Source organism: Sturnira hondurensis, unplaced genomic scaffold (assembly GCF_014824575.4).
Source record: "Sturnira hondurensis isolate 20B ecotype Veracruz unplaced genomic scaffold, ASM1482457v3 Scaffold0006413, whole genome shotgun sequence".
In the NCBI taxonomy this organism is placed as follows: domain Eukaryota; kingdom Metazoa; phylum Chordata; class Mammalia; order Chiroptera; family Phyllostomidae; genus Sturnira; species Sturnira hondurensis.
This window is the reverse complement of record NW_028079044.1, coordinates 44,509,759-44,536,387: the sequence shown is the minus strand read 5'-3', so window position 1 is coordinate 44,536,387 and position 26,629 is coordinate 44,509,759. Positions and strand designations below refer to the sequence as shown.

At 40.4% G+C, this 26,629-nt stretch overlaps 2 long non-coding RNA genes across 2 annotated transcripts in view; one reads left to right on the top strand and one right to left on the bottom strand.

Annotated features, from left to right (window-relative positions):
* Positions 1–3,482: 3,482 nt before the first annotated feature.
* LOC118988935 (uncharacterized) lies at positions 3,483–5,916 on the bottom strand. The gene is made up of 3 exons (XR_005066882.1): positions 5,797–5,916; positions 3,982–4,056; positions 3,483–3,771 (listed from the first exon to the last, which is right to left on the bottom strand). It is a non-coding gene; the product is annotated as an uncharacterized LOC118988935 (long non-coding RNA).
* A 3,511-nt stretch (positions 5,917–9,427) lies between these two features.
* The window catches only part of LOC118988673 (uncharacterized), a 126,711-nt gene continuing 109,509 nt past the window's right edge, over positions 9,428–26,629 (top strand). The window contains exon 1 of the long non-coding RNA XR_005066828.1: positions 9,428–9,722. This is a non-coding gene — a long non-coding RNA (uncharacterized LOC118988673). The remainder of the gene's footprint in view (positions 9,723–26,629) is intronic.

Sequence of the window (26,629 nt, the reverse complement as noted above, 5' to 3'; positions counted from 1 at the left end):
TCTACTCTCAATCCATCAGTTTGTGTCGGATGTTGGGTAAATATTTGATAAATGAAGAAATGCAGGGATTTATTGTGGGCTTCCTTCAGAAGGGTAAAAGTTTTTAAATTGCATACATGGTGGGCAGGTATCCTTTTAGAACTGCTAGTTCTGTCATTCCTCCTTGTCTGGAAGGCACGGGGGCCCCTTGGGAAGGGCTGAACTGAAGGCTCCCTAGAGAGAGCCCCACACACACACACAATGCTCTAAGTGATGCCCTGACACCATGAAAAGGCGCGGGTCCCTTTGGAGCCCTCACATCTTTCAGCTTTCTTCTTCCCACCGGTCTCTCCTGCCCATTGCATCCCTGGCGTGTATACACAGGGAATTTGCATGGCCCTGGGGAGAATTCTCAGCTCTGGCAGAGCTGACACAGAAAGGTTCTTTCTAGCAATAATCTCCACTGCTTTTTAGTCAAGCAAAGAAGAAATGGCTGCCAGGCTTGACTGAACAGACAAGTCAAGCAGAGGCTTCCAATCAGTGATGAATGCTCTCTGTCTGGCTGGTACTGCCACCGAGGGACAGCACCTCTCTGCTGCCCACTCCCCAGCCTCCCTCATTCTCAGTGGTGAGGACAGACCCCACGGACCCTCGGCTGTGACTAGCCACAGCAAGGAGAGGCAATGGCAGCTAGCAGTTTGAAAGTCAGAAAAGCATAGAAGGAAGCTACTTGATTTCTGATGATCGTGAGGTCACATGGCAGGTACAGTGCTTCAAAGTTCGGGCTTTGGACTTTTATCTGAGAAATAAAAAGATTCTAGAACAGTCTTGTCAAGTAAAAGTAAAGATGAGCAACATATGGAATTTTCAGTTTTCTAGCAGCCACACTGAAAGTGGTGAGAACCTGGGCAATGAGTTTTAATAGTATTTTTTGTCCTGATACAGGGTAGGGCAAAAGTAGGTTTATTGCTGTTTGCGTGGAAAACAATACAATAATTAATAATAACACATGAATAAACTGTTTTGCATACTCGTGACTGTAAACGTACTTTTGCTCCACCCTGTATACCAAAATTATCATTTTTACATATAATAAACGTAAAAGATTATTGATAAAATATTTTACATTTTTTCTTCATACTAGCCTTCAAAATCCAATGTGTATCTTCTGCTTACAGCACATCTCAGTTCGTGTGCTCAGTTTTGAGCAGTTTAAGTGAATGTAGGCCTATCAAAACAGTAGTTGTATTTAATGGAAAATATTTTAAATTTTAACTGAAATTGATAAAGATGAAATAAAATTAGAAATTGAGTTCCTTGGCTACACTGTCCACATTTCAAGTGCTTAAAGCCACAGGGGCTGGTAGTAACTATAATAGACAGCCCATCTCTTCAGACTAGAATATGGATTTTACTCATTTTATAGTATTCACAGAACCTTGTAAAATATCCTGTTCTCATTTAATGTTATTGACTGGTTACTGGCAAATAAAATGATAACAAATGACTAAGAAACAAAAGAAAGATATCACATTCATAATAACCAAGAGGAGCAAATTTGTTTTCCGTTTCATAAACTCAATTTTCTCACATGTGAACAGCAATGATAAGTACCTTGGTACCTCCCACAGTGAATCTGTGGGTAAATTACTCCCATAAGCACATTTGTGAAAAGCTATAGACTAATTCATCTTATTGAAGATTCACAAAGCAGATGAGCACTATCTTTTGCATTCATGGATCCAATATACAAAACAATCCTTGTTTCATACTCTGTTCTCCTCTTCAGTCTATAATTATCTGTCTTCTTTTCTCTTTCTCCTTTTTAAACAATATTAAAAGCAAGTATGAACCCATCACCCAATCAAAATTCCAAGGCTTTTATGATAGCACACATCCCACATCTAAAATAGCCATCATCCCAAATTCTATGCTCGTTTTTTACCTGCTTGCACTTGCTATAGTTTTATGTCACACATGTGTTGTTAAGAGTGTGATGGCCCTGGCTGGTGTAGCTCAGTGGATTGAGCGTGGGCCTGCGAACCAGAGGATCGCGGTTCAATTCCCAGTCAGGGCACATGCCTGGGTTGTAGGCCGGTTCCCTGCAGGCCAACTCCCAGCAGGGGATGCACAAAAGGCAACCATACATTGATGTTTCTCTCCCTCTCTCCTTCCCCTCTAAAGATGAATAAATAAATAAAAAAAAAGAGTGTGATACATCATTTATTATGCACACATTTAGTCATGGCAGAGTGAGTGATCATACTATATAAATTCTCGAAACTGCTGGATGCTGAGTCAAATTCAAACATTTCTAAGCTATCTCCTTCTTCGATTTCTCTTTAGGCCTTTATCATCTCTAAATATCCTTTTTTATTTTTTTAATTTTATTTTTCAATTACAGTTTATATTCAATATTATTTTATATTTAAATTTTAGATGTATAGGATACATCTAATTTAAGTGGCTAGATAATCAATATACTTTACAAAGTGTTCCCCTTGATATTTCTAATACCCAACTGGATCCATATGCAGTTATTACAATGTTATTGACCATATTTCCCATGCTGTAATTTACCTCCACATGACTGTTTTGTAACTACCAATTGTACTTCTCATTTCTGTCACCTTTCTCACTCAGTCCCACAACTCTCTCCCCTCTGCCAATGTTAGTTTGTCTTCCATTAGTTTGTACCGTAATCTGACATTACTCCCATCCAGTTGTAAAGTTCATTTCTGTATCTTCTTGGTCTACACTAGCCTATAATTCTCTTTGACCTATGGGAGATGACAGAAACGACAGGATGCAACTTCTGGAGTCAGACTTTATGAGACTTTGCATCTTCGGCTTTTGTTCTTCTAGAAAATTTCCCTGAGGCAACCATGGAAGGAAGCTGAATTCACTTACTTAAAAATGAGAGGCCGTGTAGAAAAAATCAGAAATTTCAGCCAAAATCTAGCAGGCAAACATTGAGTGGGTGAGGTATTTTGCACCTTCCAGTGAATCCAGGCAAAATCAGTGTGGAATCTTACAACTGATCCACAAAATGATCAGAAATTTTAAAACTCAGAATTAGTTGAAGACCCAACTCAGAAATTATGGATGTGGCTTTGGGGCACAGAGCGAACCTCTCATCAGATTCCTAGAAAACCCACAATTTTTTAAGGGAATCTCATTGGCGAAAATGTTGGCAGTTTGCATTCAAAGGGACAAAGATAGTTCAGAATTAGCTCTCAACTTCTCATGTTCAGGAAACATGCTTCCTAAGAGCTAAACATCTGCAAACATGAGTCATTTGTTTTCTTTAGTTTTTAACAGCTTTATTGAGATCTAATTTGTATACCCTACAATTCACTCACTTAAATGTATAATACAAAGATTTTTATTACAGTCTCAAATTTGAAACCATCACCACAGTCAATTTTGAGAACATTTTCATCACCTCCGGAAAAAAATGTAGGATTTCTATTCCTCCCACCCCATGCTCATCACCCCTCCTCCCCAGCCATAAACATGAAGTATTTCTTAAGCATCACTGTTTTCCAGGAACACAGAGCTTAGGTAAAGTCCAACATAGTCTTTCCTTCCTTTTGTTCAATATTAATGAATATAACAGGTTCCTAAACAACTAAGAGACAAGTATAAAACTCCTGAGTGAGATGAAACAGGATCTCGTTAATAGTCTTTCTAGGACTCTTGTTGGTGTTGTTTCCATGAAATAAGTTGGACCATCTGTTGAAAGGTCAGTTGTTTTAGAATTTTGAAGTCTGGGCATATGAAACAGGACTCCTGAAATGCAAAAGAAAAATATTAATATAAAAGTTTGAGTTACATCCTGTGGAGTACAAGTCTAGTGGATTCTAAGAGGTGAGTGGTGGGGGGGGATCTTTTGATTAAGCAACACTGCTGTAATAAGAAATGAAAAACCACCCTCTTAAGAATGAGCAAAGACTATTTATGGCTTGTTATACAGCAAGGGAGTCAGCCACCAACACTTACATTTGGCAAAGTCTAAGAAAACAACCAGGCATTTTGGTCACAGAAAAGTAGTACTCAATAAGGACACTTGGAGATCTAGGAAAAAAAAAGAAAGTAATCGATAAGGTATGATCAGTAGATTGTAATAATTGATAAAGTAATTTACTAGTTGATTTTTAATATCATTTTCCATGTAGGTGCAAGCAGAAATGTCATCCACTGTATTTCATTATGGTCTCATTTGATGACATTGGACTTGCCCAGAGGTTTTATAATGGGATCCAGTGATGGATTGCATATCCATCAGACAGTAAGACTGAGGGCAGTGGCTACTGTCTGATTTAACTTAAGAATGGCATTAAAATAAGTATGTTCCAACCTAACAATTATTCAAGGAGGGAAAAATTGAGAGAAGTTGCTATTATATGTGAACAACAACTAAGGGACTATAAACAATGAGAAGAATGATAATGAGCAGAGAGATTAAAAAACAAAACAGGAATCAGACAGAGGTCCTATTCCAGCATCTTGGGCAGAAGCTGTCCACTCTTTAAATCATCTGCTTGTTCTAAAGATCAGCTGTGTCTACACGATCTCTGAGTATTCTCCATTTGATGCCCCCTGTTGGAGTACCTTCCAATTGTGTGGAATTCTGAATTCCTTAGCACAATGGAATTTGACCTAGCACAATTCAGCTAGCACAGGGAAAGGATAGATTTTTCAGAGGCATTGGCATTGGCACTGGGGGTTTTAGGATGGTTGGGGAAAGTCAGAAGGTCTGGACAAAGGGGAAAAGGAGGGAGGGGCTGACAGAGGTGTGGAAGAAAAGAAGTCAGACTGAAGGATAGGAGGGAAGAGAGACAGAAGAGCAGGATATATGGAAGCAACTGAAGGACAAAGAAGATTTACTAGGTAAATTGGTGTGCTTTGTCATTAGTTAAGTTGGTCTAATTGCTCATGGTTTTGGCCAAAGATTCTTTTAGTGGAGCAATTTCTTAAATTCAGAATTTTCTTTGGAGGCTTCTGAATACCCATCTAAAAAGCTACCCATTTAGGCTGAGAAAGCTTACTCCTTTTTGTTTCTAAGAAAACTTTCAAATGAATAATTTTGTTAAAGGGAAATGTTCCCCAGCATACCCACTGAAAGCCTACATCGTACTTGGGAAAATCATGTTATTTGGAAAGATAGATAAAGGAATTAGAACTGTAATGAGAGTAAGTTAAAAAAGCAACACTTTTCCTGGAAAAGGAGATTCAGATTTAGATGAACTTGTGCGAACTGGCAATGGTTGGTAGAAAGAAAATGCTTGTGAACCTCCTATGTCAGGTCCTTAGACTGATGACTGGCTACCTCCAAATATAGCCCTGACAATCTGCACCCCCAGGCAGGTGTAATACCAGAGGGAATTTTCTCTCTGAATCAAAAACTAAAGCTCTTAAAAAAAAAAAAAAAACTAAAGCTCTGAGAACTAAAACTAGAGACAGATGGAGAACCTCATCCAGTTTTATTGGTGACCTACAGCAAAGTTTGTCCAAATGGGCAGTTCTGATAAGAACACAAAGTCACTGGTCTGTAACCTGCCATCAACAACAGATGTATAAGACATATACTTGTGTTCTAGTCTCCTTTTATGACAAATCACCATAAAGCTATTTGTGGTGTCCTTGAGACAGCATACCACTAAATGGTACCAGAAATGCAGCAAAGAGTCATGAAAACAGTGCTAGATTCCACCAAGGAAATCAAGCAAGTGGGAATCTGGGTTCCAACCTGAGAATAAATAACTAAGAAACTCAACACAAAAAGGGTGGAGGGCAGACCTGGTACTGACTTACCACATTGTTGTGGACTTGACAAGAAGCCAGCAGCAAGGCACAAGGGCTCCCACACCTGCGTGAAGACTGGAGTCCATGGCGATGGTCAGTGCAAACTGTATTTTGATGGAAGCTTCTAGAAATTGTGGAAATACATGAAGGTCACTCAAATGAAAACCAAAAAAAGCCATTTATTCAGAACTTGCTATAGTAAGTGCATCACCACCATTACAGAATATGGCAGAAATTCAAATGCATGTGGAGCAATGAGAAAGCTCTAGTGGGAAACAGGAGAGGCTTCAGGTAGGCCCTACCTGGAGGTTGTTACAATGCAGAAGCTGGAATCAAGCTAACTAGAAGTGGGCCAACCTATATAATTTATTAGGAATGTATTTTGGCTTTCTGTGGTTGGTCCTAAGTTAGAAGTAGGGGCAAAAACTTAGGGAAGCTGGAAATTATTGACCAGGTCATGATTCAGAGCTGATGTTGAAGAGGTTGTTGTTGGATAGGTAGACTGGGGGCTACAGAGGAGGTGTGTCAGAGTTTTATTTTTATGTGTGGTCTTGCCATTGTCTGTTTCTATATTCATGCTCTCACCGTTCATTGAATTTTTTGAAGTTACGTTGTCAGCTGCACTGATGATGTTGTCCAAAGCATTGGTTACTTCTCCAATCAGGGCATGAGTGACCTAAGAATTTCACCAGACTTCTTGTAGTAGTTTAAACAGTAGGTTATCCAAGGAGAGATCTGTACCACAAATCGTCCACTAAAATGATGAGTCCTTCTTCTAGGCTTACAATAAGCCCTCAGGCTTGAGCTTACGATGACTCTTCAGATCCTGGGGGCAAGGAACAGCTACAAAGCAATCTCAGGGTCTCAGTAAGGATCTGGAAGTTTTAGTTTTCAGTGACTCCATGTCACAAAGGAAGGAGAAAATTGGAAACTCAGTTTGAAGGCTCAGGTTAGGTTGTAGCCAGATAATGAAGAAATCTGGAAGGACTAAAATTCTGGTAGGGGTTGACAATCTGTACAAGGTGAGAGAATTCAGTTCAACACCAAAAACATGTTTTCACAGTGAATGAGAAAGCTTGCTTACCAGATAATACAAAGTTTGCATATGGCTCAGCTGCAATTTACAAACAAAATAGCAAAATAGGTGCAAAATAGCTCAAAGACAATGAATAGAATCAGAATCTGATCATTCAGAAGAGTTTGTTAGAGTTTCCCAATGGAACACAAATTTCTCTCTACAGGTCTTTCTACCCCTTTTGCTCAAAGGCAATCTCAAAAAAAGCTTACTCTGGCTCACAAAATAAGGTTGGTCTCATTAGATGTGGCCCGGCCATTTGCATAGATGCACCAAGAATGACAATTTACCACATAGGTCTCAGATTTGCTTTGCTGGAAGTTTTCATGAAGAATCTCAGATTGGACACTTCAAAGCCTCATGAGGATAGGAAGCCAAGCCAAGAATTCACCAGGACTTGTCACCTGCAGTGCCCAGTGAGTTGGTGGCAATTCCTCTCTTCCCGAGGTCCCCAAAACAGCCCAAGATTCCTGAGCTTGCCAGGAAGTGGCCCTTCCTCCCTCACCTGTGAGGCTGGGAACCCTAGGAGGCCAGTTACCAGGCCAGTCTGCCCATGAGAGACTTTCTAAGCACTGGCCCCACCAAGTCAAACGTAGTTCCTAGAAGCATCTGGTCATATGTGACGAAATGAGCATCATTCTCAAATGTGACATTATAGGCAAAGCCTTGGTTGCATAACCCATGTTTCCAATTATGTGCTATTAACAAGGTGGACAGACTCTTGTTGAATCTATGCAAATAACTGAAAATAACTTACTTTCATTGCCATGAAAATAAGAAGCCTCAGTGGGAGTTTCAGAATTGTGGAAAGGTGAGTCAGGGTAGACCAGAAAAAAATGTTTCATTTCTGTTTACAAGAGCACAGGCTACTGAATTGTTATGAAAGGTAGCTAGCTTAACAGGAAGCAGTTCCTTATATCCAGAAATAGTACATTAATGCATCAGCACTATTCCAAACAAAGTTCATATTCATTTTGTTCATCAGTTCATTCAGTCCCATGTAATTAATTACTCTTCTTCCACTTGAACTTGGGTCAGTAGTCCCATGAATGCATCTGCTTTCCCGTAGAGGTTTGGAACTCCTGGCTTGGCCCACTGGTATAATTTTACTGTTGTTTAAGCAATGCCATCAGAAGCCGGTACCCAAGGGTAGCTAGCACAGTCCTTTCCACCAGGCTCTAAGACGGTCTTTCTTTGATGAGACGGAATGCTCTGCCCTATAACTGAGTGCGAGCGCCTTCATGGAGGCATCAGGAGTAAAACAAAGCACACAATCAAAACTATCCACAGCTGTCCAAAGACTAAAAATTACTATCCTTTACTTATTGATATTTTTCCAAAGGGAATAAGCTAAAGAGAGTTTGTCACAAGAGTGATGCAATTAACAAGCATATCTAGCTGTTGCCGTGGCATGCAAAACAAACTCAGTCCAATACAATTCTGTACAAAATACCTGTAAACACAAAGATTTAAGTCCGTTTTCAAAAAAAAAAGGTGGATATTACATCTAATTCATGACAGTACCAGAGCATAATCTTCACAGAGAAAACATTCTCAGATATAATATATAACAGTCCTGAGACATGAGATGCCATGCATACCAGCATGTTGTTAGAAAGTAACAAGAATCTATCAAGATTACCAAGCAACGGGGAAGAAGCCAGGTGTCCCAGGGAACCATAGGCAATGTTTTCCCCAGAAAACACTTTCTAATCATCTTTCCTGTCTTCACAGCCTTGTTCCTCTTTGTTCATCCATCTCAAAGAATATATCCCACCAAAGATTTTTTATCTATAAGAATAATAACATTTTGCACTGTGCCTATGGAAGAAAAATTATCTAGTAAATACATTCAGTACATCCGGAATTGGCTTTAAACATTCATAAATTAATAAAACTCCACAGATAGGTGTTGCCAGTTCCCAATAGAAAACTACTGGCCTGCAATACACTAGATTCAAATGAAAGAAGTTACAAGCAAGTAAGTGGTTTGAAAAGTAACTGAAATTATGACTAATAACACTATACAGCTTTTGTCTTACAGGCAAAGCAATACCAGGACCCAGGTAAATAGAAACAAATCATGCTCAACAAAAACATTGACAGTTCTCCAGAACTACTCATACAGAATACAAGTTTTTAAATATTTATGTCAGTAACATTTTACCCATACAAATTCAACCTAGGACAGTCTAAGCATTTCTTTTGATTTGATATTTTTAATGCAACACATCATCAGTCACATATCAACCCTTTTTCTAACATTTCTCTTTATACAAAATGAAAGAACACATCTTGGTGATTTTTCAGGAACCCTCTGGGAAAGCACAAAGGCAATTTTCAGTGTGACAAGCCTAATGAAACTTTGAACTTGACATCATTAAGACCTCAATTCTTTGAGAACTTCCTGCCTTTTAACTTGTTTGCTTCATCTTAGGTACAGACCCAGCCCTTGTACCTAACCACAATCAACATTTCCTGTCTTGACATTTTGTTGATGAGGCTTGGTAAAATTCAAAAACCCCCTCCAATCACCAACTTTATCACCACCCCCCACCCACATTCTACCGCCATCTCTGCATTTAAAAGACTTGCCCAACTGTTTCTTCCCCAGGACATTTCTGAGTTAGCCTCTGGGCATCTTCCTATTATAATACTCCCCTGCTCCTATGGCAATATTCTCTTAAGGAAGTCTTTTATACTAACATCCAGATTGCAATTTCTTTTTCTTTAACAGGAATGACGCCATGACTCTGATGAAGAGATGACTGAGCCTCAGACCCTGCCTTTTTTACCCAAGCATTAAGGTTGTTTAATTAGACTGTGTCCTTTCTCAGCTGGGAAATCAGGATCCACACCGGTAAGTGATCCCTTAATACAGCCTTCCAAATGTTTGTCTGTGGTAGCACGGTAAAGACTTCGCTTTCTTTTCCCTCTATTTTTTGTCTTTTTCTCTGCTGCTCTGTCTCCTCGTTCTGCCAGTGTTGAGTGAGGTTGAAGCCCCTGCCCCTCTCCCTGGAAGTTACCCCTGGGCTCCAGTCGGGAGGTCTCAGCACCAACAGGTGTTATCGCAGGAGACTGTCAATCGGATCATTGTCTCTCAGATCTCTTCCTTCTGGAGTGTGTCCAGTATCTTCAAACTGGCAAAATTTTACTAGTGTCCACTTACAGTGCCAATGGCCTCATTGGGAACTTGGTCTCTCCTCCTTTTCTTTCCTGAAATAGGCCCCAGTGGCTCATTCTGAGTACGGTGCCTGAATCCCCTGATTTCAAGATCTCATCTGAACCATGAACTGTCTCGGAGACTATTCTTTCTCTCAAAAACCACCTTCCTACCTACACAACGCCTAAGACCTATTTCTTCTCACCTCTCACCCTCCCAAATTCTCCTTTTTCCTACTTTCTACCCTCAAGCTCCTTGAAGCCTTTGATCTCCCCCTTCACCACCTCCAATTCCCCCCTTCTCCGTCCACCCTAGCCAGATCTTTCCTTTCTCACTCCAGCTCTCAGCCTCCTTTCAGGCACTTGAGATTGAGCCCCTCTAACACTCTAATGACCAGGTAGGAGCTCAGAGACACCAAGAACAACAGCCTGAGGTTGTTAAAGCTACTAGAAAACAGTCTGGGTAACGTTTCCACTCACAGGGACTTTGGAAACACCTGAGGGCTGCTTGGCCTCTCCTCTGTCCCTCTCCCCTGCCCCTCTCCTGATACTTAGCCCACAGCCTTCACAGGACTGCACTTGGTGGCAAAGGACATCTTAAAGGTCCCCTCCACAAATATTGGTGAAGATGTTTCAGCCTCACACTGAGCAGGTTACTTCAATTTGTCCCATACACTAGGAATAAAGTCTTTGTAAAAATGCCAACGTGAGGCAAGGATGAGAATTACCTATTTCATATGAGCCATTGAGTTTTGTATTTTGGGGTTTATGCCTGAACCATGGCTAAAATTTTAAAATTAAAGCCGTAGGTTCTCTATCTGTCATTCTATATGTAGAAGTGTATATGTATGTACATGTGTGTGTATAATGTATGTGTAATATTTTCCTACCTACAAATTGTATTACTACATTATACTATAAAATCCCTTTTAAAAGGTCCTTTCATATTGGCTAACAGATAAATATGAGGCTATAATTTTTTAAATTCCTAAAATTCTCAGAAATAAAAAAATTAAATTTCTATATATACACAATATAAAAGAAGTTTTCTTACATACAGTTACCAAAATGTTTTAAAAATTCCAGTTCACGTAAGTAAATTCTTGGCAAATGAGACTAGCTTGATGTTTTTCATTTCACAAATACAGCTATGTCTTCTGAGTTATTAATCCCACAAAAAATACACTTTTATTCTAACTAGATATGTTTTTCTTAAATTTATACAGCCTTACTGAACCTCTTTGTTTTATAGTCTAGATATATTATTGCTTTATTCAAATTGTTTGCTTGATATATGGCGTATTATATTTCAGTATTATTACATCTGACATTTTTCTCATTAAAGAGTATGTAACTTCATTTTTATAAATTGGATGTAATATCTACCATTCTTGGAAAATAAGATGAATCACCATGTTTATACACACTTTGTTTAAAACTTTCTGGACTGACTTGAAGTGTCACATGTTCAAATGTCCTTATCTGTTGCATTACTTTTTATAGCAACCCGTCACCAAGCTTTCACTTTTGAAAATTATCAGAAATTCATTAACCATGACTATTTCCAGTCTTTTGTCATCTACAGATAGTTTTGTGTTTTACTCTAATGCATCACAAGGAGCACTTGCAGATCCGCTACCAACCCAAGTGCTTTGTCTTCAAGCAAACAGGACAGTCTCAGAGACTCAGGCTCCTGCTAGCATTGATTAAATAACTCTGGTTATTGGTGGACTAAGTCAGGATTTCCAGAACTTTAGTTGAGAAGGAGATGGATTTATGAGACTGCTAATCCAAGACAGAGTGAGACAGGTTTGATAGCACAGGACTGAATGAATAGATGACAAATAGGCATAGGCTGTGTTTGGAATAGTACTAGTGCATTAATGTTCTATTTTCTGGATACAAGGAACTGCTTCCTGTTAAGCTAGCTACCTTTCATAACAATTCAGTAGCCTGTGCTCTTGTAAACAGAAATGAAACATTTTTTTCTGGTCTACCCTGACTCACCTTTCCACAATTCTGAAACTCCCACTGAGGCTTCTTATTTTCATGGCAATGAAAGTAAGTTATTTTCAGTTATTTGCATAGATTCAACAAGAGTCTGTCCACCTTGTTAATAGCACATAATTGGAAACATGGGTTATGCAACCAAGGCTTTGCCTATAATGTCTCATTTGAGAATGATGCTCATTTCGTCACATATGACCAGATGCTTCTAGGAACTACGTTTGACTTGGTGGGGCCAGTGCTTAGAAAGTCTCTCATGGGCAGACTGGCCTGGTAACTGGCCTCCTAGGGTTCCCAGCCTCACAGGTGAGGGAGGAAGGGCCACTTCCTGGCAAGCTCAGGAATCTTGGGCTGTTTTGGGGACCTCGGGAAGAGAGGAATTGCCACTAACTCACTGGGCACTGCAGGTGACAAGTCCTGGTGAATTCTTGGCTTGGCTTCCTATCCTCACGAGGCTTTGAAGTGTCCAATCTGAGATTCTTCATGAAAACTTCCAGCAAAGCAAATCTGAGACCTATGTGGTAAATTGTCATTCTTGGTGCATCTATGCAAATGGCCAGGCCACATCTAATGAGACCAGCCTTATTTTGTGAGCCAGAGTATGCTTTTTTTTGAGACTGTCTTTGACCAAAAGGGGTAGAAAGGCCTGTAGAGAGAAATTTGTGTTCCAATGGGAAAGTCTTCTGGATGATCAGATTCTGATCCTATTCACTGTCTTTGAGCGATTCTGCACTTCTTCCCAAACTGCAGGCATTTGGTTGATGTGCAAATTCAGTCTTCTCTGGTAGATACTTGATTGGCTTCCTCTCCACTATCAATAAACTAGTTTTGATGCCTATTTATAAATTGGATCTGGGTCTGTTAACATAGTACACATTGTTAACTCTCACCAAATCTTTCAATTCTTTCAGTTTCCTTCAATATCTGGCTACAGACTTCCAAAATAACCTATCTACCTCTTCTCCCTTTCTCTTGACTTGAACTCTAAGATCTAAAACCTGATTGTCCAGAGCTTTATTGGGACTTTGAATTACTCTATAATTTCCTTTTCCCCAAGATTTGAGGAAACACTACAGGCTAAAGCCTGACAACTCATTTTAAGTCTAGAAGGACTCATCACTGCAATAAACCATGCATGGGCCAATTTCTCCCTTGATAAGCTGCTGTCTAGGTCACAGGAAATCCAGCGAAATGCTCAGGTCATGTATACCCTCACCAGAGAAGTAATTTGGATGTTGGACATGATTAAGATCATAAAATTATGCAAAAAGCTGTACTTCATAAATAAATGGTTTCATCCACCTTCCTTGAAATTCACTGGACTAGATATCCTCAGGGTTCAACTTCTGGCTTTTTAATTACTTTGCTTTGTACTAACATTTTTTTAATTTTTTTTTATTTTAGGGATCCTGCTTTTAAGATGCCTGACCTAATGGACACTGAAATGACTGGCCGTGGCCCACACACAAAACAAAGGGTTCAGCCAGTCCTCTAGGGACGTCATGGAGAAATGCTGACCCTGGGAACTGTTTCTCTCAGCCACCCCTAGTTCGAAATATTTCTTATCCCAGTATTGTTCAAGGACAGTCTCTCTGAGCCTACCTTGGACGAGAAAAGGGACTTACAAAGCTTGTTAAACTTTGTGCTGAACACAGCCATAGGCAGCTTTACTGAGGACCACCAGGCCCTCAACTCCATGTGAACTTCCTGCACTTGAGCTTGTTTGCTAGATGTCAGCCCCGGAATCTCAACCCCATACACTTCATTGCACACCAGCTTTGCTGCCTCAACTTTTCTCTTAGTACAATATTTGATACAGTTCAAGTTGAAGGTCTCCTCCCATTCACCACCTTCAGCATTGTACCTCTTTTCCACTTTCTTCGGGGACCTATTCCAGGTCTCAGCATCTAAAGCTTTGCTAGCCCATCCCTTACCTGAAACTTGTCTGTCTTAGGCTTTGAGCATCTCCCTATTGCAAAACTCTTGCTTATAGTGTCTTTCCATACTCAAATCTAGATTTACATTGTTTTCCTTGGCAATGCAAGAAGGTTTTTTGGAAGGTAAAATATAAAAGGTTGTCAGGAAGCTTCAACACTTGACTCAGTAGGGCCGTAGATTACTGAGGAACAGTATTTGGTATCTATTTAACAATATAATAATATATACTTTTAAAAGTAGACACAGGTGGCAATACTATTGTAAAGAATTTTAGCTCTTTTAAGTGAAAACTGTATTCTCTTAAATTATCAAGGGTATGACAAATTCAACACAAAATGTAGAAAAGTATTCTGATAAAACTTTGATTAGTTGTGTTCTAGATAGATTAATCAAAAGGTGAAGAAAAACCCTTTACTAGCTCTTACTGGGAAACCAGTAATCAAAAAAAAGTCACTTCAGTAGGAAGAAAACAAAATCCTACTTTTGAAACTAAAGCTCTTATTTTAAAATCTTAAAAATAAACTCATTAAACGTAAGCCAGTTTTGGCTATAAGAAATACAATTTTCTTTCCATAAACCTTCTACAACTTTCTCTATCCAGGAAGGTTTTTTATGTACTTTTATCTTTCTCCTCTGGAGCATCTAGTCCTTTTACTTCAGAACAAAACTGGTCTCATTTTCCTTAACAAAATACATCCCGCGTATTTGGCATGCAAGGTTTTCTCTTTCCGCTACTATTGCTCCTATTAGAGTCTAATTCACATGTATTGATTATAGTTTTATAACTACAGTAACTTCAGCTGCACAGAGAATACCAGGAGGTGGGTTGAAAAGAACTTATGCCCTGCACACTTGTTGAAGTAGTCAGACAGATCTTACTTGCACTACCCCAGAGAGGAAAAGAGACTTCAGTAAGGAACTGAGCTCAGTTTTCAATCTGGCAAAGACAGCTGGACATGCACAGCCAAGGAACACACTGAAGGGTCAGTGAATGGAAAATTACTAAGAAGAGCTTGATTCCATATAAAGGGTGTAGGGACTCTAGCTAAAATGGCTTAACAGAATTTTGATAGACCAAGGTCATAGATATTCAAGGCAAAGGATTAGGAAGTTGATCCAATATTGGTGGGGGTAGTGGAAGGGGGTTCTTAGGATTCTTTGCTAAAACTGGGTTTAGCAGCCTAAGGTCAAGGTCTAATCTACAACAGGTCTAAGAGCTTGACCGAAGTTTGGTCAAGGAGGAAGTCTCCGTCAGTAGAAAATTATAAACTACCTTCATACATCAGTATATTCTAGCAGACTAGCAAAGCTTATAAATGCCCATCTCATAACTTTCTATAGCTATAAATATCCCTTATTAACTTCTTAATGTGGCAGAAATAAACTTGTCCCTTAACATATTCAAAAATATAGCCTCTCTGTATTACATAAAAGTAGAAAGTAAAAAGTATGGAAAAAATTAAATGATATTTAGTGATCGATGCTTTGGTATTTTATCTTACTTAGATATGTTCTAGGTATCTGACTAATTAACTCAATTTAGCATCAGTCTAAGCTTTTAAGTTACCAAGAGATTTTGAAAACTATCTTCCAGTTGACATACTATAAACATAATTACTTTTTTAATAAAATTTGTCAGAAAAATGATATAATTTGACAAAATACAAATTTCCATTTTATAACCTTAAAAATATAGTAACTGAAATGCTAGCTTACTAAATCATCAAGCCATTATAAGTTGAGAAAGAACATGTCCTAAAAATATATGTTTGTATTATACCTAATGATAATAACTCAGAAGATATCGCTGTTTTTATTAAGCCAATAATATTAAATTAGCCTCATTTGCCAAAATTTACTCAATTATGTAAACTTAAATTCTTAGAACCTTAAAGTTAGTGCCTGTAAGAATATCATTAGCCCATTAAAGTTAGTGCTGTAAGACTATCGTTAGCCCATTAAAAATTAGAAGTTTAATTTTTCTGATATTTGGAAATTTTAGGAATATTGCATTTGCATCAGGTCTTATTTAGTTCTAAGTCAATTAGAATGATGCTCTTTAGAAACTGTTTATACATTTATAAGATGGAGTGTATTTCAGCTATAAAAAAAGAAGGAAATCTTTTCTTTTGCAACTGCATGAATGGACCTGGAGTGTATTATGCCAAGTGAAATAAGCTAGTCAGAAAAAGACAAATATGATTTCACTTATATCTGAAATCTAATGAACAAGAGACAGAATAGAAACAGGCTTGTACACACAGAGAATGGACCAACAGCTGTCACAGAGAAGAGGATAGAAAGGCTGGGTGAAAAAGGGGGAGGGATGAAGCAAAAAATAAAAGCAAACAAACAAAAAGTCTCATAGACAGATAACAGTGTGGTTGTTACCAAAAGGAAATGGGGTTGAGGGATATGAGAGGGTAGAGAAAAGATACAAATGGTGATGGAAAGAGACATGACCCGGGGTGGTGAACACACAATGCAATATACGGCAATATACATGATGTAGTATAGAGTTGTACCCCTAAAGCCTATATAATTTTATTAACCAATGTAACTCCAATAAATTCTATTTGACAATGCAGTAAATTCAATGATATAATTTGACAAAATACAAATTTATATTTTTATAACCTTAAAATATAGTAACTGAAATGCTAGCTTATTAAATCATCAAACTGTTATAAGTTGAGAAAGAATGTGCCCTAGAAGAATAAGAATATCTGTTTGTATTATACCTAATGATGATAACTCAGAAGATACTGCTGTTTTTATTAAACCAAAAAGTTTTATAATATAATTTAGTAATGCCTTCTGAACATAGGATATTACCTACCCAAGACAAATAAATATACATACAGGCATAGAGAACTTAGATCTTCAATTCTAAAATTTCAGTCCATAAGTCAGGCATAAATTCAGAAATACAATGTTCACTTTTCATATAAAAAGAATTATTTTCTTCCTAGTGGATATAAATTATTAATTGATTTGAGTTCAAAATAGAGAAAAGTAAATAAACAAAGAGTAAGAAGTAACAAACTTGATTTTCTATCAGCAAAAAGTAAAAGGTAACAAACTTGATTTTCTATTATCTTTTACCCAACAAAGCTAAGATACCTGTAAACCATTCATTTATAGAGATTACCAAAAGATCACACTATATAACAAAGCCAAACAAAAAAAATCCAGTACCAGAAATCAACTAAGTACTCCAAAAAACAGTCAAAGTCAAATTCTTACCATGCTACCAACAGACAAGAGGCTGAACATAGGACCAGAATCAGAGCTTACCTTTAGATCCCTGAGTTATCAGTCAAGAAGGGAACACAAAAATCTCCAAGTGACCTTATTACCTGGCTGAAGCAGACTAGAGTCTGAAGGCAAGTTATGATCTCAAGTCTTGGCACCAAATTGTCAAAGACAAAAAAGAGAGAGAGACAAGTTAGAAGACTAATATTACTGAGACTATTGCAGTAGAGAGCTTACCCCAGTATGAAGATCTTCAGATGCATGTGTCCTTTTATAAAGAGCAAGGACGGAAATATATGCAAATTGGTGGTTTACAGTGTGGTTATTGCCAGGTGCTGCAGCAAGTTCATTAGTCATCAAAACAGGAAGTGGGTTTTAAGATAGCAGAAATTTTGTGCTAGAATTTCAACTGCAGGTAAAAGTCAATCATGAGACAAAGAACAGGAAGTAGAAGTGTAGATGTTTTGCCTTATCAGTAGATTTAGGCAAAAGGAGAAAGTTTGTTAATTTTTGCCAGATCTTAATAGGAAAGTATCTCAAACACAAGTAACAACAAAACTAATCTAGTCTAGTCTCTAGCCCTCTAACCCTGAATCTAGGCTAAATTATGTCTCCTTCCCTAGCTCAGCTGGTTCTTCTGCATGGACTGGACTTACTTTTCATGCCCTCCTGGACCCCACCAACCTCTTTACATGTTTCCTTTCTTTCTTCTACTTATTACCACTACCCACATCTCTACCTCTACCTCTCTCCATTGGTCAAGATGCTGATCCAATCATTATGTCCCATTATCCCTTCAAGATGGTTGCACAACCTTCCTAAATGGTCTTCTTCCTTCCAGTTTTTTCTAACAGTGGTCTCCAGAGAGCAGTCAGAGGGAACTAAAATGAAAATCTGACTTTTTTACTACTCTGTTCAAAATTTTCAATCTCTATCTATTGCCCTTTAAAAATAGTGGGTACTGTACTGCATAGCCCCCAAGCCCTCTTGCTTGGGGTTCCTCCTTTCTTTTGCCAGCCCTTTGTAGACTTCGCAACCCAGCTCTGTTGAACTAAAACTGAAAAAGTGAGCTTTTGGGCTGCCTGTCACTACCAGAACCAATAAATAGAGACAAGGATTGACTCTTTATGGATGCTTTATCCAGATGCTGGTGATCTGAGAAGACAGTAGGTTATGTACCCTAAAAACCATCTTAACATCTTATCTCAAGCCAACCTTTTTATAAGGAGAAAAAAAAGTAGGTAAGGGGGTTGCAAAAGGATAATCAGATAAGAGTTGCAGTCCAGCACTGCTTTTGCTAGTATTTCTATATTTACTAATCATCGCTTCTTTGTCTGTGTCAACCTCCTGAAGTCACATAGGTCATGCATCCCAGTTTCTAGAACAACAGTGTTCCACATGCACTAATCCCTTGAGCCTGTCAACTGTAACTAAAGTTAAAATTTTTAACTCTTGAGTTCCCTCATTATTCTCCATGGTTAGTTTAAATCATCTTATTTCTATGAGATTAGTTTCATATGCAAGTGATCATTTTGCTGATGAGCATGTAGGAATAAACAGTCCTTCCACGTATTAGACATGATCCTGCAGCAATTTAATGTGACTGAAGGTGTAAGTTGTGTTGCAACTCATCTCCATATCTGGTGAAAGCATAAAGCAGTTTTTTTAAAAAATTTTATTTATTTATTTATCTTCAGAGGGGAAGGAGAGAGGGAGAGAAACATCAATGTACGGTTGCCTTTTGTGCGTCCCCTGCTGGTAGTTAGCCTGCAAGGAACCGGCCTGCAACCCAGGCATGTGCCCTGACTGGGAATCGAACCGTGATCGTCTGGTTCGCAGGCCCGCGCTCAATCCACTGAGCTACGCCAGCCAGGGCTGTAAAGCAGTTTTTAGTACAGTTGACAAAGGTTGCACATTCTCCAGCTGGGGCTACACTAGTGATTTTTAAAGAAGATATTTCCCTGTCCTTTAGAGTTACCACCAGTCCCCAATTGTATTAATAATTTGGGAGCTTTCCAAGGGAGTACAAATGCCTCCAAGACATGAAGTGAAAGTTTGTTCAACATAGGTTCCTCCTGCAAAACCAAAGTCAGGGATATTTAGGATATTTTTACTAAATATACCCAAATATTTTCATCTCCTTTGAAAGGAATAAGTTCTCTATAAGATGGGGAAAGAATATGTCATTGTTTTTGAAAGATGACTTTCAGGTCTTCTTGTGGTTTGACAGTACATTGTCTTTCCAGTGCTATCTTTGTGCTGGTGTGATGAATCCAAGGCTTTATTCCTGCTAATTTTACTACTGTTGGCATGGTTAGGAGTACATCTCAAGGTCCAGCCCACTTTTTTTAATGGATTTCTGGGCATCCTGGCTTCCAAGTCTTGAGTAGCAGCTTATCTTTGTGTTCAAAGGAATGTAGCAAGCCCAGGGGGGAGAGATCTCTAATACAAGCTGTCAGGATGGGCGGGGTAGGACAAAATGGCGGCTGAACTACAACCCCGAAAAGACAGCTGACATCAAACCAGAGAGCCGAAAGGGTGGGCTTTGCCAAAACAGATATCCACATAGCAACCTGAGCCTGAGGAAAGCCACCAATGATATATTATATTGCCGCTTTGTTCAAAGGGGACCAATCCCCAGCTCCTGATACAGGGTGCAGCCAAAGGGGGGTGCCCAGGAAAGATTTGGAATGGTGTCCAGAACTCAAAGTGTACAGGAATATTGGAGGAAATATTAAGATATCCTCACCCCACCCCCAAGGTGTGAGTTGGGGGAAGGGACACATAGACCAGGAACATGCAGGGTTGTTTTGTAAAGCCACAGCCCTGCAGCTAATCCATGGCCTGGTCGTTTAACATATCTATAGCCTTTGGCGGGTCACTTGGATATGTTAAATGGCTGTGGCCATGCTTGGAGCTAGGGGAATGAAGTCACTCCCCCCCAAGATGTGACTGGGGACAGATCCCCTGAGTTACAGCACCTGCGTGGGGGCTTGGAGGAGATTGGCTCTAGGACATAGGACCATACCTGCCCAGACTAACAATGGCAGCCCAGTAAACTTATAATAATACAGAAATACTGGCAGGTGTAACTGATTGTGGGAGGAGTCGGAAATAGGGGTACAGAGGAAGATGGGCACCAGGGGATTTAAACCCAGACACGGCAGCCATTAGGGAGAGAGACACGAGGTTTCAGCAGAGTGAGGACCCTCTGTAGCCATTAGGAGAGAGAGAGCCACACGGGTCTCAGCAGGGTGCAGACCCCCTCTTGGCCAGGTGAAAGGGAAGACCACGCAGCTTTGCCAGAATGGAGATCCCTGCGGCCAGGTGAAGAAGAAAGACGCGCACTTTTGGTGGAGTGCGGCTTTGGTAGAAGAGGCCCACGCAGCTTTGGCGTGCTCCCTTTGGCTGAGTGGCCTGGAAAGCAGGAGAGACTTTGACTGGAACTTGGTACAAAGAACTCTTGCCAGTGAAAGGTGCCACATGACTTTGGATTAATTGGAGATCCTGCCTGGACAGGCAGGCGACACAGCTCACGTGCCAGCGACCTGAAAAACGGACGTGTGCTCTTTTCCTGATTTACGGTACCCGGAGTTGGGACAGTGGGAGAAGGGAGCGCTGTGTGTGTGTGTGTGTGTGTGTGTGTGTGTGTGTGTGTAGGTGTATACCCTTAAAGACTTTAATATTTTAAGGAAGGCATTAGGCCTGAATAGCATTAAATAAACATTTTGTTTCCTTTTCACAAATCTCTGGCATTAAGAGATGTCTTTCCAATTGGCGGCGGACAGAAGAGCCCTATAGATATTAGTGTATCGTCCTTGGGAGGGGCCCCTGTTTTCTGAAGTAGTTTTTGGCATCCCTCGGTGGGCCAAGTATTGCCCCCCCCTCGGACCCTTTGTTCGGTAACACTCCCACGAAGAGAGCCAACCAAAATAAAACCCTGCCACATCCCCTGCTTGGGCACGACTTCCCCAGCCCCACTCTGCGGACCAGAGAACCTCGCCTGAGTGCGCGAACCCCAGTAAAGCTCTATACTGCCTAACTTTGTGGCTGACCGGCATTTCTTCCTCGGTGGAGCCTAAGAAAACCTTTCACAAGCAAGTTCATTAATCATAGCTAAGGTCCGACTTAGATGTTGTACATAGGTCTCTACCTTCCCTTCTTGCTCTACATATATTATCTCCCGCTCCAGTAGCCTTAAATGATCACTGTCACAATTTCATAAGGACTCAATTGAATCCTACCACGAGGAGCTATCCTGAGCCGTGCAATAGGTAAAACTTGATACCGATGGAGATGAGTTTCTTGACACAGTTTGACTACATTTTTCTTCAAAGTGTTATTCATTGATGTGAACCCCGGCTCATGGGGTCTGCCACATTGTGGATGGGGGAGAGACATTCACATGGAGGAAGAGGGCAGGTGACTTCGCTCTCAAGAGGAACCAAAAGCCGCGGCCTCTGCCACGACAGGCTTTTATTTCTTTTTTCTCTGCACATTACATGATGATCCTCATTTACTATGCCCAGGTTGGCTCTAGGTGGTTACCTTTTACAGAACACAAAGAAGCTAATGCCACTAATCACATCACAGAAGAGGAATATTTGCAAATGAAAAGGGAAAAGTAGTTGAACCTGCTACACTCATCCTTGGAAGGTTTAGCATGGATTTTAGGACGTTACTTTGCCATAAATGTTTGCTGTAAATCAGGGTGAGGGAGTTTTTAGCAAAAGCAAGACTCAACGTGCATTGCAGGCCTGATTCCCCACAGGAGAACCTATCCGTGGGTGTGGGTCCTGTGCATCTCCGAGTGGGAACTGGGTCCACACCACATAGAACAGTCTCCTACAATTCATCTTCCCTACCTTCCCAGAAGTCTCTGGGCTCCATGCCATGTGGAATCTCCACCTGACTCCTAAAAATGTACCAATTTTCTGTGTAATTTCTGGAACAAAAGCAGGTCCATTTTTAGCTCTGGCTGCTGCCAGGCAGACCAAAGCAAGGAATTATTTCCTTCAGTAGGGCTTTCACTACTTCTGAGGATTTCTCAGTTCCAGTAAAATAGGGTTCTACCCATCCTGAGAGGGTATCTATAAAGACTAATAAATATTTCTATCCTTGGACCCTCAGCTTCTGGGTAAAGTCTATTTGCCAGTCCTCAAATGGGCACTGTCCTTGGCATTGTTACCCTTCTTTCTTCTGATGGGGATCTGTCTGTGGGTCGTTCTGGAAGACAACAAATCGAACTATTATTTTTCATATGGCTTTAGGAATTCCAGGATCTATGAGCCATGGTTTAATTCAGGTAGTTAATGGAGCCCTTCAATTGTTAGTGACCTCATACAAATGCTTCCTGACTGGCTCAACTAAACGTTCAGGAAGCAGTATAACTCCTTTCTAATGTTTCTGCATGTACTGCTGGTGTTTTCTTCATCAAAACCCCACTTTTTCTCTAAATATGCAGTCAAACATTCAGGGTCCAATTGTGACAAATCTAGAACAGGCACCAAAGGCATTATAAAAGTCCCTTTGGCAGCCCCTTTCAGTGTTTGATCAGCCAGACTGTGTCCTGTAGCCACTTCAGCATCCTCTTTCTGATGCCTGGGCAGTGCATAACCGCCACCTTTAAAGATGCCTGAACAGCTTCTAATAACTTTAAAATTTCTGGTGCATACTTAACATTCTTTTTTATTGGAGGTTCGTAGCCCCCTTTTCTTCCAGACTGAGCCGTGTGCATCCAAAATTAGATTATACCTCAAGTCAGTGTCCGCATTGACTTCCTTTCCATAGGACAATTCCGGTGCCCTTTCAATGCAATCGGTTTGGCTTTTGAGCAGAGGTGCCTGGCAGTAAAATGTTTGGCCTCTGCTTCAGAAGTCACAACTGCATATCCAGCCTTTCTTCCCCACGCCCACGTAACCACTTCCGTCCACATGGAGAGCCCAGTCTACCTCTACTAGAGGATGGTCCTGTAAATCAATCCTGCCAGAACAAACTCCGTCAATCATCTCAGCACAGCCATGCATGAGCACAGCTGAGACAGGCTCCAGAAGAGAGGCAGGATTTAACTTACAGATAGGAGGGAGCTAGGATTGCCAGGAAGAATTGCTTGGCTCTTTCCCATTCTTCCAGCAGAAGCCACGAATTTCCTGTTTGCTCTGATAAACTTGGCAGGGTACATAAATTGTGATAGGCTCATTCTCAGTTTCTCCTGGACAGAATTGCTTTTCTTCTGCCTCCCATGGTTTCATAAGAAACTGCCAGGCATGCTCTAGAGGGACCTATAAGTGAAGCTGTTGTTCTTCTGGAGAGAAAGTGATTTGAGCATGAAGTTTGGACAGCAAGTTCCTTCCCAGAAGAGGAATTGGACACTCAGGAGTATATAAATATTTATGAGTTAAAAATTATCTCCCATAGCACATTCTAATGGCTTCAAGGAAAATTGGCTTTCAGAGTTTCCAGAAATCCCAGTTATAGTTACAGTCTGCCACAAGTACTCAGTTGGAGTTCTACAGACCACAGAATATGTCTCTCTGGTATCAATAAGAAATTCTACAATTTGTTCCCACACTGTTAGTTTTACCCAAGTTTCCAGGGGGTGACATTAACAGATTGTTGTAATGATTAAACCTCTGAGCTCTATCATTCACTGTTGGAGCCATTTCCTCTTCAAAGCATAACTCCTTGGAATACCTTTTTCCTCTGAATACCTTTTCCCTCTCTTGGGGCACTCAATTTTTCCAGGGCCTCTTTCCTTTGCAGTATATGCATTGGTCAGTCGCAAGCATTTTAGACAATGGCTGGGCACCTTTGCCTGCCGATGGAATCGCCCTGAGGCCTGTTCCAAGAAAACAGTGGGCCCTGGCCAGTGTGTCTCAGTGGCTTGAGTGCTGGACTGAGAACCAGAGGGTCGCCGGTTCAATTCCCAGTCAGAACACATGCTGGGTTGCGGGCCAGGTCTCTAGTAGGGGGCGCTCAAGTGGCAACCACACATTGCTATTTTTCTCCCTCTCTTAAAAAAACAGAAAAAGAAAAAAGAAACAAAAGAAAAAGCAGTGGCTTCTTGGGCCTTTTTCTGTTCTCTGTTATTATAAACTTTGAAGGCAATGTCTACTAATTGGGAAGAATTCATACCTATTTCTTTCAAAGTTTCTTCTTGATGTCAGGTGCACTTTGAAAGATAAAGGTCATGTTCACCATTCTAATATTTTCACGGACTTGTGATCCAAATCAGTATAGTTTTCTATAGGCCTGGTGGATTATTTCAAGAAACCAGAGGGCTTTTGTGGGTGTTTGTTGTACCACCTGTACTACATTCAGACTTTTCTGCTTAGGGACTCCTTCCATTAGTCCCTCAAGGATAAACCTCTTACAATGCTCTCAGAGAGGAAGGCCATACTCACAAGGGTCCCAGTTAAAGGTGTTGCCTTAGTAGGGCTGGGAGCTGCATCTGGATTTTCTTGGTCCAGTCTCTGAGTCTCTTCATTTGCCTTAACCAATACCAGCCTCCTCCCATCCCCTATAAATGAAATACTCAGTAAGTCTTCTACATCTGCCCATTTGGCATGGTGGGCGGCAAGAACTGATGTAACTAAGTCGATCATTTTAGTAGGATCACCCCTATGAGAAGGGTTTGAGCTTTTCCAAGTTAACATGTCTGATGTAGAAAAGGGAGTATGTGCCCAATAATATCCAGTGGGCTGGCCCTCTGGCCCTACTCCCACTAAAAGCCTTTGCAGGGGATATTGCCCTGCCCCAGTCAGGGTTTGCCTTCCACTGAATGTGGCTCCTTGATGGGTTCAGGATGGGGAGACCAGTTCAAGCTCACCTCCTTTGGCTCCCTCAGCCATGTAAGGAAAAGGATCCCCCAGGGCTGGAGGGGATGTGGGACCTCTGACCACCATCACGGCAGCCATGACACCCTGCTCTTCCTGACCCCTCTCTTCTCAGGTCCTGCAATCTACCACAGGTAAATTCCCTTTTCTCTGGGCCATCAATTTATTTCCCTTTAATCCTGCATTGGTATCTTTATTATGTAAAATCATAAAAGCCTGTACATACGGTATGCCATCCCATGTCCCTGATCTTTGACAAAACAACTCTAATTTAAGTATAGTGTAGTACAGTATAGTAGTTTAAGACCCATTCAGCAGCCAGTGCTCTCTTGAGTCTGGATTATATTTAAATTAAGCAGTATTGCAATTTAAATTTTTTTCTTTTTAGTCATAGGTTCCTTTTAAGCATAGGTTGACCAATCAGCCAGTATTCTCGCCAAAGGGCTGTTTTCTGGAATAAAGCAGCCTCCCACCTCCATTCTACCAGACAGAGCTGGTAGTAGGACAGAAACCAGAAGGCACCTTAGTTCTTTTTTAAAAAAAAAAAATTATTTATTTTTAGAGAGTGGGTAAGGGAGGAAGAAAGAGAGTGAGAGAAACATTAACGTGCCAGACATACATCAGTCAGCTGCCTCTTGCCCACTCCCAAGTGGAGACCTGGCCCACAACCCAGGCATGTGCTCTGACTGGGAATCAAACTGGTTACCTTTGGGTTCACAGACTACCATTTAGTCCCCTAAGCCACACCAGCAAGGGCAGCACCTTAGCTCTTGATGAAGGCTCTAAGCCATAACCTAGGACTGCAATCTTGAACCAGAAAGCACAACAATTCAATCAAAAGTGAAGGCAGTGGAGAGTGCCAAGAATCAAAGGAGAATCTCCAAGTGAAATCACTTGGTAGCTGCTAGGCACCCCAAGGCTCCCCAGTCCAGGCAGCCAATGAGACTCCCCACTAAATACTTTGACTTACCAGAGAGTCCCAAAGCTGTCCCACCAGAGTCACCAGAAAATAAAGCTGGAAAAGTCAATTTTTGTGCTGCCTGTCATCACCAGAATCAGTAAGTAGAGAGAAAGATTTAACCTTCATAGGTGCTTTATTCAGATACTGGTGATCTGAGAAGATGGAGGGTTATGTACCCTAAAAACCATCTTAACATCTCATCTCAAGCTGACTTTTTATAAGGAGAAGAAAAGGATAGGTAAGGGGTTTGGGAAAAGATTAATCAGATACGAGTTGCAGTTCTGTGGCGATTTTCCTAGTATTTCTTTATTTACTGATCAAAAATCCTTTATCTTTGCCATTACCTCCCTGGAACACAATTGCTCAAATACCATCCCAACTGCTTGCAGACCCCCTGGGGAACAAAGGTTGAACTGCTTGTCAACTTCCTGGAGTCACCTAGGTCATATTCCAGTTCCTAGAAGAAAGAATTTCCACATGCATTAATCACTTAAGCCTATCAACTATAACTAAAGCTAAAATCTTTAACTCTTAAGTTCCCCTATTAGAACCACTTGCGGTCCCTCCACATCCCATGCTCTTCTCCACGCTTATGTCCACACACTTGCT